Below are 12232 nucleotides of genomic sequence, written 5' to 3' on the forward strand. Positions count from 1 at the left end.
CATAGTAAATAAGTATGTGTATTGGGAGCTGTGCTATTACCTCCTTGGAGTAGCCTGTCTGGAAAGTGAGGATTTTAGGATATCAATAGCAGAGGTTTATTACCTGTAGTCAGAGCTGCAGCCACACAACTATGGCTAGACAGTTGCACAAGAGAGAAGTCCTTACCACGGGTCATTCCAGGCTGTGAAGGCAGATCAACGCTAATTTTCCATTTACTTCACTCCACCGTATTTAGGAGGTCATTGATAATCTCTAGCCATTGATATTCTTCACCTATTGACACTCTATACCCACTGGTATGCTTTGCATGTCCCTGAGCCAAGAGAATCATGTGAGAGTGTATAGATTCCTTCCTGAAGATTCATGATGTTTCAGGAGCCACTTCACAACACGCTGCTCTCCATGAAATGCAAGGACTGTTTCCTCAAGCAGACTGACACCTGCCATCTTTCAACCTCTACCCAGCACATTATCACCGGCTCCAACCGAGTTCTATTCTATTAATTCCCATAGTGGTACAGTGAAACTGTGTGGGGAATGCCATCCTAGTTCCAAAGATGACATTCCTGTGCCAAGGGGTGTCATGGTATACAACACACACACTGCCCCACGCTGCCATTTCTAGTACTTCCTTCAGGTGACCACAGCCTTTGCTTTGCACCCGTGAACAGGGGGTTAGTAGTGGGAATGGAGGAGCAGGCAGAAGAGGAAGAGAGTTTGCGAATCAGCACTGGAAAAGTCATTCATATTTTGTTGAGGACCAATATGATTGTGCTGAGATTCTCTTGAGGGCACCTCACACAGGTAGGGAAAAAGTTTATGGAAATAAAGCTGCCCATATCACCTCCCTGTACTATTTGTGTGTCAAAGTCCCAATGAAGAAGGTTGAAATCCAGCACTTAAGCTGTAGTAGACCTCATCTACAATCACTTCCTATGGTCCTAACCTTAGTCATGAGTCTGAAGGATTGTGCTCTTCAAGGGCCTGTGGGAGTTGGGAGTTTGTGATAATAAGTAACTTCGGAATATCGAAGTTGCTACATGGAGCACGATTCAAACCAAACAATGTGCTGAACAGAGCAGGTGGGTAAAACATTGACCATCAAGAGTGCAGGAAACACAGAAAATGAAAGTGACAAGCCATTGAGCACACTCTTCCGCCTTGGCCATGGGCTTCCCAAGTGCAGCATCTGCTGTCATGTCCCAGTTGTAATCCAAAGCAATGTAGAAAAGGTGAGGAAATTGTCCTTTCCTTTTTGCAGTGTGTGTTCAGAATGACCAGCTGACCTTAACTGGTTAATGAGATACAATTCAAAGTGGCAGAGCTTGTAAGGAAATTTCCCATGCAGGGTGAATCACAAGCTGTCCTTGTGCTGAGTTTATTGTCATATGCACTGATATGTAGGCATGGCACCAAAAACTTACTTGCACTAGCTTAACAGGTACATAGTATTAAACACAGAATATTCAGAAGAAGCATAAGTTAAACATAAGTTACACAAAATTATACAACACAGGACACAATCAGAATTTTAAAGCACTTCATTGTAGTTCAAAGAGGCCATAGTGTTGCTAGACTGAGGTACTGTTAGGGTTGAGAAGGTTGGTTCAAGAGCAGAACAGTTGAAGGGAAGTAGCTGTTGTTGAATCTGGTGGAATGGGACTTCAGGCTTCTGGACCTCCTGCCCAATGGTAGCTGCAAAAAGATGGTATAGCTCAGATGGTGGGGATTTTTGATAATAGATGCTGCTTTCATGAGACAGCACCTCATGTATTTACTTTTGATGGTGGGGAGGGATGTTCCTGTAATGTATTGAGTAGAGTCCACCACTCTCTACAGCTTCACATGTTCATGCCGTATCAGACCATGATGCAACCAGTCAGGATATCTTTAACAGAACATACATGGAAGTTTGTTAATGTGTTCAGTGATGTGGCAAAACAACCACTTTCTAAGAAAGAGACACTGAAGCATCTTTCTTGGGATTTATGTTCTCCATAACACCCAGTACAGGAGTGCTGTGGACACAGCCACAAGAATAAGGTGGTTCAGTAAGTGGGAAAAGAAATGGTTAAAAAAATTCACTCTCCTCTCTACAGCCCTTCTAAATAATCAATTTCATAGGCAGCCAAGGAAAGTACTGTGTGACTTTGCGGAGAATGCCCTTTAAAGAGCTCCTGACATCAGGGAGTGGCCCAGTTGGTACATCAGGCGGCTGTATAGTTGGGATCTGCAGGGAAGCACGCAAAACACACCCCTGCAGAATCTGCGTGAAGATCTTGGTGGAATCCCTAACCCATGAGCGGCACAGCCCAGCCACACAATACACAATGGGCGACACTGCGTAGCAATGATCCAGTTTCACGTTAAATGAGAATCAGCACTTCCTCCCTATTTTCCCAAATATAGTGTCAGAAGAGGAATTAAATGTTTCATTTTTATTCTTCATGGAATTGAGAAAAATTCTCCACTTCATTTCCCAATATATGCATTGTAGTATTAATTCTGTACATAAGTTTCAAGAAACTAATTTTAGCAATCACATGCCAAAGTACAGCATTAGTTCATTAGTTAATAATGGCCATGTCTCAGATGGCAGTGGTGGAAAGTGAAGGGTGATGTGTCACACTGAAGACATAATGGATGATTGGAGGAGAGCCAATTATAGCTCCAATTTCATTTTTAAAAAAATTCTTGGAATAAAGCCAATGATCGCTAACTGGTCAGATACCAATGAATGTTAGTTAAGCAACAATATCCACTTCAACTCAGTTACACCTGGGAGTGCACCGAGTTTATTTATCTTTCTTTCTATCTTCTCACGGAAGATTTCAGGTCACATCCCTCTCCAGTGTTGTGAGCATCAGTTCACAGACCGACATAACAGAGCTTCACTGAAAGAGCAGCATTGACGACCAGGGAAAGATGTTCAGTTGCCATATGCATCATTCACATTCACATTGGTAAAGGAAATTGTCTGCTGGTTACTGTTCTGCTACATGTGGAAGCTTGCTCTGCACAAATTAATGGCAACGTTTCCTGCATCACAACTTCAAAAATAATTTTATTTCCAAAAGTGGTTTGCAGTGTCCTGAAGTTGTTAACGGTCCAATATAGAAAGACATTACTAAACGTTTTAAACTTTCAGTTAAGTGTTGAATGTTGTGACTGGTGGGAAGATCATGTGAATAACTGACTGTACTCTAGACTGGAAACTTGAAGCTGTTGTTAGCACCAATTCTAACAGTAACTGGACAGGCTGCCAATGGAACACTGTGTTGAAGCTAAGTACATGTGGCCATTTGAGTTGCTGCTTCATTTCAGAACAAAAAGGTCAAAAATCTTAGCTACTCATTACTTTCTTCATCAGAGATGTTAAAGAATAAGAAAGTTGCATCTCTCAAGAAAATTAACAGTAATTAAAGCCAAACATGGTCATGAGATCATTATTATGAATTCAGTGGACTGGATTATCGTGAGTTCTGCCCTTTGGCCCTTTGGTTTCCAGCCACCCACACTAACCTGTTCATTATGGAAGTCCGGTGGAAGAGATAAATGGAAACACAAAGCTGAAGATGGTGTGAGTGACCACAGGGCCCCAGACACCAGTTCCTCAGGTAAGCCCTCAGACCACCCTAAAGTTCTTTTGGCTGCCACCAAAGGCCTCTGACCTATTGTTAGATGTCCATGATGATCAGAAACGTTGAAAGGGAAAGGGTTGCTCCTCTTGTATCAACTTACGTGAAGATGAGAGGACAAAAGTGGAGAGCAGGAGGTCAGGTGTGAAAGGATCAGAGTTCTATACTAAAATGCAAAAAGCAAACTGCTGGGGGAACAGTGAGCTAGGCAGTGTCTGTGCAGGCAGGGGGAGGGACAACATTTATGGTCGTGGCCTTGCATCAGGACAAAGAGTGTAGAGGAGTGATAGCTAGTATAATGAGGAGAGGGTAAGATGAGACTTGGACTGGCAGGTAGTAAATGGAACCAGGTGAGGAGGGGAATGATGAACATCCTGGTAGGAGGAGGGGAGAGGACGATTCATGGGTATAAGTGGAAACAGATGTGAGAGAGAGAGAGAGAAAGATAAAAATAAAAAGGATAGCGGATGGAGCCGCACAGGTGAGGCTGGACGGTGATAAGTGAAGATGCAAGAGGCTGCAAGTGCTGGAATCTGCCAGGTAAAGAAGGTGATGAGTGATACCAGGTGAAGGCTGGTGAAGGGCAGATGGAATCAGTTGGGAGAAGGGCTAGGAGACCCAATACATTAAGGTAGATAAAGCCAGGTGGAAGATGGAAGCAGTGGTTGGAAAAATGTGGGTAAGAACCTGAAGGAAAGAGAAAGGACACAGGGAGTGCAGATTTTCAGAAACTGGAAAATCCAGTGTTCACACTGTTATGTTAGGGCATAGAGTAATACAGCACAGTAAAGGCCCTTCAGCCCACAATGTTGTACCAACCCTGTAACCTACTCCAAGATCAATCTCACCCTTCCCTCAACCATAGCCCCCCATCTTTCTTACAGCCATATGCCTATCTAAGAGTATCTTAAATGTCACAAATGTATCTGCCCTTATCACCACCCCTGACAGCACATTCCACATTCTCTGTAAAAGTACCTATCTCTGACATCCCCCTATGCTTTCCTCCAATCACCTTGAAGTTATGCACCCTTGTATTAGCCATTTGTACCCTGGGAAAAAGTCTCTGGGGGTCCACACTATCTATACCTCTTATCACCTAGTACATCTCTATCAAGTCACCACTCATTCTCCTTCTCTCCAAATAAAAAAGCCCTAGCTTGCTCATCCTGTCTTCATAAAACATGTTCTCTAATCCAGGCGGCATCTTGGTAGATCTCATCTGCACCCTTTCTAAAGCTTCTATATCCTTCCTATAATGAGGTGACCAGAACTGAGCACAATACTCCAAGTGTGATGTCACCAGACTTACAGAGCAATATTACCTTGTGGCTTTTGAATTCAATGGAAGCTAACACACTACATGCCTTCTTAACACCAAATCAACTTGCACTGCAACTAAGAGGGATTCAGATTCAGGATTTTTTGCCACATGTACAGTACATTAACATACAGTGAAATGTGTTGTTTGCAATAACAATCAACACACCTAAGGATGTCCAGGTGTCGCTGCACATTTTGGTGCCTACATAGCCATGCCCACAATGATCGGCAGAACAAAACAGAACACAAAAAACAACAAAACAACAACAGCAGATCAAACCCCTTCCCTCCCACCCACCCAGAGACAGGCCTCCAGTATTCAGGCTTTGGCTAACGGGCTCTGACTTCAAGACATCCAATTGACCATCCGGTTTGATCTTTGGTATCAATCCCTGGACTAGCTGGTGATGGGAACCTGGACTCCAGGCGCGTCAATTCATTGGCCCTCGGGTCTCTGAGCCTTCTGATCACACACATACCCAATCCTGATACACCAAATATACACCAAACTGGGGCAGCTCGAAATCCATGGATGTCCTTTGTAACCCGTACAGGCTGTTGGCCTTTGATAACAGAGTGGAACAGCAAGGCCCACATCGCTAGCCATTGAGCTCAGAGCAAAGGCCTAGACTGCAGATGGATTTCAAACCTGAAGTGCAGAGCGGATGCCTGATCTCTAACTTCTCCACATCCCTGTCCCTAAAACCCAATCTTAACTGTAACCAACCCCACATCCCTCTCCCTAAACTCCCCTCTCTACCCCTAAAACATTCCCTGTAAATGTAAGAAGCTGTCTGAGCCACAGTCTCAATAGAGAAGACAGCTTGGTAACATCTTGACTAAGAAAGGGATCAATGGACGTGAACCCCAAGATTCTGTATTCTGCCTTAATAAATTCTGAATCCATGCAGCCAAATTTCCCTGGGTCCCATGCCTCTTGAATGAACCTACCATGGGGAACTTTGTCAAATGTCTTACTAAAATCCTTATACACCATATCCACTGCTCAGCCTTCATCGATATGCTCTGTTACTTTCTCAAAGAGTTCAATCAGGCTTGTGACCTGCTGCGAAGAAAGCCATGTTGACTATCTCTAATCAGACTATGCTTCTGCAAATGCTCATAAATCCTGTGTCGAAGAATCCTCTTCAAGAGTTTGCCCATCACTGACATAAGACATAATTCCCAGGGTTATCCTTATTACTTTTCTTGAACAAAAGATAACACCTTCCACCTTCCAATTTTCTATCATTTCTCCTGTGGCCAGCGTGGATGCAAAGATCATCACCAAAGGCACAGCAATCTCTTCCTTAGCTCCTTGTACTAACCTGGGATATATCCCATCTGGTCCCAGGGACTTATCTATCCTAATGTTTTTAAAAAGTTCCAACACATCCCAGGCAGAAGCTGGGTATTTTATAACCCAATGGTTTTATAAAATAATGTTGCTCTCATGTGAGCTTGGCCTCACCCTGGAAGTTGAGGAGGTTGAGCACAGACAATTCAGAGTGGGAGGGTGAACTGCAATGGCTTGCAATCTGGAGTTCAAGATGGCAATTGCTGTCAGGTGCTGTGCAAAGTATCTCCACTTTCCAAAGGGTCAGGGCAGCAGCTGAAGAGCGTGAGGCAGAAAGATGGCAGATCTGAAGCTGAGGACATTCCTGCCCATTCTCACCTTCACGCGTTGCTGGCAAAGTTGATGTTTACTGCCCACCTGCAAGTATCTATGCAAAGACAGAGCTGAGCAACGTGCTAGGTGCCATTATTCGGGAAGTTCCTGTTTTTGACCAAGTAACCATTCATTGCACACTTTTTGAAATACTATTCATGGGTGCTATATTTGCTTTGGGGAATTGAGAAATTGACAGCTTGCACTCAAAACCTTCCAACATCAAAATTCATTTGTTGGAAACCACATATTTCAAATAAGTTTTCAGTTTCACAATATACCATATAATAATTACAGCATGGAAACAGGCCATCTCGGCCCTTCTAGTCCGTGCCAAACGCTTACTCTCACTTAGTCCCACCGACCTGCACTCAGTTCATAATCCTCCATTCCTTTCCTGTCCATATACCTATCCAATTTTTTTTAATTGACAATATCAAACCTGCTTCTACCACTTCTACTGGAAGCTCATTCCACACAGCTACCACTCTCTGAGTAAAGAAGTTCCCCCTCATGTTACCCCTAAACTTTTGCCCCCTAACTCTCAACTCATGTCCTCTTGTTTGAACCTCCCCTACTCTCAATGGAAAAAGCTTATCCACGTCAACTCTATCTATCCCCCCTCATAATTTTAAATACCTCTATCGTCCCCCCTCAACCTCAATAGTTGGATTCTTTGATTTTATCTCATTGGGGCGACACAATGTGAGAGGTTTAATGAAAATTACTTAAACAATCATGTATTTCAGCAACTTGCTTAAAAAATAATGAAATGGCTCCAAATATCACAAATACATTTACCATTAAAAGTGAAAAAAATCTCAGAGGTTTATAAACTTGCTGGGATGGTATAGCTTGTGTTTAGCTGACACTGAAATAACAGTAATAAAACTGTTCGGACATCAGAGCTGGCTCTGTACTACCCCCAAAATAAACAGCTTTAAAAATTCATTGCTGCTTTTGTATCCTGGATTCACTTTCCTTTTCTTTCTTTGCTTTCTGACCTTTTTAAAATCAATTTTTCGTAACAATTATCCAACATTTTTTTACTGTTGGGCTTGTGGAGTTGAAAAGTTTGCATTTGTCAAAAGACTGGTCTCATTTAGGGACATGATCTTAAAAACTTAAGACTGGTAACATTGGGCAATGCTTTTGGATGACATACTTAAAAAGGATCCACTTTCAAGTGGATGTAAGCGATCCCATGGAACTATTAACAGAATTATTAATGGGCTAGTCTCTCATTTATCATGAAAAATATGATCTGGTCATTGCTTTTGGGCTCTCTGTACACAAATTGGCAGATGTGTTTCACAAGGGTCTTTCTCTGTAAAGTATAGTTTGGGACATCATGGTAATGTAGATTAGCCTGATGCTATTAAAGCTCAGGGCAACAGAGCTTGGAGTTCAATTCTGACATTGTCTATAAGAATTTTGTACATCCTTCCCATGAGCACATGGTATTCCTCTGGGTGCTCCAGTTTCTTCCCACTTTCCAAAGATGTAACGATTAGTACCTTCATTGGTCATTGTAAATTATCATATGATTAAGTAGGTGGGTTGCTGGGCGATGCAGCTTGTTGGGCTTGAGGGTCTGTTCTGCACTGTTTTGCTAAATTAGAAAAAAATAAAGTGCTCTCAGGACACCTTGAATGGGCTGCGAAAGGCGGCACATTAATGATTTTCCTCTGCACTATCCATTTTGAAGCAAGCAACATGTCACTGCCTAAAAGTTGACCCTATGGCAAAGATTGCGAGGCTGACCTGTCTACGTTCGAAATCTAATCGTCTGGCAAATATGCTCAGTGGTCACTGGGTGTATGTTTGTGGCCTTCAGCAGCTTTGGCCCATCCTCTTCAAAGTTTGATATGTCGTGCATTCAGAGATGCTCTTCTGCACACTACTATTGCAACACATGGTTATTTAAATTACTTTGTCTTTCTTGTTAGTTTGAACCAGTGTGGCAATTCTCTTCTGACCTCTGTCACTAACAAGGCATTTTTGCCTACAGAGCTGTCATCACTATCTATATTTTGTTCATCAAACCATTTCTCTGCAAACTCTATGGACATGAAAATCTGAGGAGATCAGCAATTTCTGAGATACTCAAACTGCCCCATCTACCACCAACAATCATTCCATGGTCAAAGTCACTGAGAATACATTTCTGATATTTGGTTTGAATGACAACTGAACCTCTTGACCATGTCGGCATCCTTTATTGAGTTGTATGAGTTGCTGCCACACGATTGGCTGATTAGATATCTGCATTAACAAAGAGGTATACCTAATAAAGTGGCCATTGAGTGTATGTCTTTCTGAGTTGCACTGAAAAGATTTGTCCAGTAACAGGAATACCTACTGGTGCCTCCAGCAAGCGTGAATGGAAATGTAATTACAGGGCCAAATTCTGTCACTGTCAGGAGAGAGAACCTTGCACGTCTTTATGTCTGGGTTTTGTGTAACTTCTTGTTCTCTCAAGATCTACAGGTGCCATACTAAGCTCAGAACAGTAAAGATGCAGAATATTAATAGCTAGTGTTTTACATTGGCTTAAGGATAAATATGAGTTGACTGCGAGAAGACTTTCATGGATTAATTCAATCCCTCTCATGATTCTAACACTGGTAAGAAACAACTGGTTGTTACTCAGCTGCAGTATGTATTAGCTTTATTTTGGAAGGAGGAGAAGGTAACACCAGGTAAATCTGAACAGATGCAATTCATATCTGATAACACGACAGAGCAGTTTCATTAAATAATCTGTATATGAAATCAGTGCGGCCAAGTTCAGAAACCATGAACTGGAAATCCACAATTACTCATTATTGTCTTACCAAGTTGTAAATTGCATTTGAGAAGTAAACAAGTCATTTTTATTCAACAAGAATAAGATTAAGACATTTATTCTTATTGACTGTGGGTATTAAGGTCACACACAACACTCAGTATGAGTAAGAGTCACTTAATGAACGTGTGTGGACACTAAACATTTTGTGCATTTGCTACTAATATATAAAAAGCTACATCTGGAAGTTTTTTTTAACGTTTCAAGTCCCTTCTTGGTTTCTGAATGGTGATTGACATTTGTTAGCCAAGGTATATGAAGTGCAGTTGTGAGATTTTTCCTGTAGAAATACAAAACTAAACTATGCAGTGTATAACACTTGTGTAAACTGCACATCTGTCTGTGTAGGGAAGTTAAAATAGTGATGTGCTGCTCTTTCAATACATGAACAAAGATTTGATCTGTTCAGATTTATATGTAAAATGGTTTATAATGTGGGGCTATTCAGCCTACAGCCCTGTTAAACTAAACCACATGGGATCTATAACCCAGCCTGTTCTATCCACCCTTGTTCCACATTTCCTGAACCACCCCCAAACAATCTCTGTCCAAATTAAAACAGGCTTAACCTCCACAACCTCTTGGGACAGCAGATTCGAAACGTACAGCCTTTTCATTTCAATATTACCTAATCTGAACTTCAGACCAGATGATAAAACAGTTTTTATCCAGCTTATGAAGCCTCTTGTTTTAAGCATTCTCAACCTAACAAGCTTAAAACCAATCTTCACAACTTAATCCTTTGAGTATCTCATTTCTAATCACTTGCATCTGTATCTCACCAGAAAGTATTCCATTCTGGTAAAAAGCTTCCCTTAACATTCACTTTTCTCAATTCTAATTTAGGTTTTGTTTTTGCTGCTTCACTACAGCAGACCATGAGGTTGTGCTCGAAACCAGCAGGCAGCAAGAAGGACAGGGATTGTTGTGACCTAACGAAGCAACAAATCCAAGCTGGAAACTTTCGTCAGATCAGGGTGCACACACCGAGAAAGAAACTCAAACCCCAAATGAAACTGTGATGTAAGCAAAGTTGTGCCTGTTTCTATTTAGGCAGCAACGGGCGTCATGAGAACAGGCACAATGGAACTGGGAGGTGAATCAAACAACTCTGAAGTCTGCTTTATAGATTCATTTCCTTTGGGTAAATTATTTGAGTGTTGTTGCATGAATTGGACATAAAAGAGCAAGCAACCCACACCCTAGAGACAGTACACCTTTGTGCGCGTGTGTTAGAGTGAAATGAAGCAAGTATTCTGTACCACAGTGTCAGGACACCTTAAGCAGAGCCGACACTCAAGCAGCACAGCCAGGAGCTGCACATACAACAGGCCATGCAAGGTATGTTTAATAAGAAGCGGCTGCCCAGATGAAATCCACGCTGGTCTCTCTGTGGACAGTCCTTGCTGGTCCCCGGTGTTAAACCCTGCCCCATCCACCACCAATTGGTCAGGTACACACAGAGCTCCCAGTAGAAGCTCTTCTCAGCATTTTGTCAAACTCTGCAACCAGGTAATGCTGGGCACGCGGCACGAGCCAGCTGCAGGGAAGAAGGGATATATTTTACATTTCATATTTATTTACAAGACCACGGCAGAATAGTAATAAATTGGGAAGCAGTGTGTTGCAAAACATTGGAAATATATGCTCACCTCCACTGTTCCCTCTAGAGTGCACGGCTGCGCAGTAACTGAAATGCTCCCGTGCACATAGCCTTTGTTGCTGTGCAGCTGGAATTTTCTTTTACCGTATATAGTGTTAATTTAAAGTGCTGCACGGTTTTCATGCTGTGTAAAATTTTCCTGCTCAGAGCAATGGTTTGTCTGCGCAGCTGTAAAAAATATTAGAGGGAACATTGCTCACCTCCCAGCATCCAGGAATGTTGACCCTTTCCTGCCTTTGGCTCGAGCTTTTCACATTCCTTGTAGCACAGCACTGCAATTGAACACTCTTACACTCCAGAGAGTCGCACTTACAAAATGTTCAGCATACAGAGCCTCCGTAATACGTGGCTTTAGGTCAAATCTGAAGGAAAGAACACACTAGTAAAAGATGTTTGAAAGAGCAATCCAGCAAGTCTTAAATGCTAGACAAGAACTTCCTGCAGCATTATTTTGTGGAGATCAATTCTATGCATTGAAGTTTTGTTTTTAAGAGACAAGCGGTGGTTAAACCACAACCTCCCTTTCAAATGAATAGATTGAGGAAGAAGAAGAGGTTGAAGGGATATTGAAACAGGCAATTTAATGTAAACAAGCAACATTTGCTTACAAGGGAAATATCAGTTGTGCAGCTTGAAAGGCATGTTTCTTTCTGAATAGTAAGTGTTTCTGTAGTGAGCCCCAGAAATCAGTGAAACAGATACAAACACCATTTTGTTTAAGCTGCAAATGTTGGAATCTGGAGCCACACATGGGATGCTGGAGGAACTCAGGGTGTCAGTCAGCATCTATGGAGGGAAACATTTTGGATCAAGACCCATCATCTGGACTGGAAAACAGAGGGGAGGCTGCCTATACAAAAAAGTGGATGGAAGGGGTGGACCAAGAATTGATCTCCTCACAATAATGCATGATAGGAGATAAATAGATCCAGGTGGCAGGGGGTGGGGGTGCAATTGATAGGCTGGTAGAGGAGGAGAAAGTGTGGTTAACTTTAGAAGCTGGGAAGAGAAAGGTGGATATGATAAAGAGAGGAAGGTGGGAAGTTGAAGAGGAGGCGATCCAGTAGGAAAACACTCCTTCCACGAGTCC

At 42.2% G+C, this 12232-nt stretch overlaps 1 long non-coding RNA gene across 1 annotated transcript; it reads right to left on the reverse strand.

Moving 5' to 3' along the window:
• Positions 1–1526: 1526 nt before the first annotated feature.
• On the reverse strand, positions 1527–11276 carry LOC140736602 (uncharacterized). Its single transcript, XR_012100983.1, has 2 exons — positions 11132–11276; positions 1527–1696 (listed from the first exon to the last, which is right to left on the reverse strand). It is a non-coding gene; the product is annotated as an uncharacterized lncRNA (long non-coding RNA).
• Between the last annotated feature and the right edge of the window lie 956 nt (positions 11277–12232).

Source organism: Hemitrygon akajei, chromosome 12, assembly GCF_048418815.1.
Source record: "Hemitrygon akajei chromosome 12, sHemAka1.3, whole genome shotgun sequence".
Classification (NCBI taxonomy): domain Eukaryota; kingdom Metazoa; phylum Chordata; class Chondrichthyes; order Myliobatiformes; family Dasyatidae; genus Hemitrygon; species Hemitrygon akajei.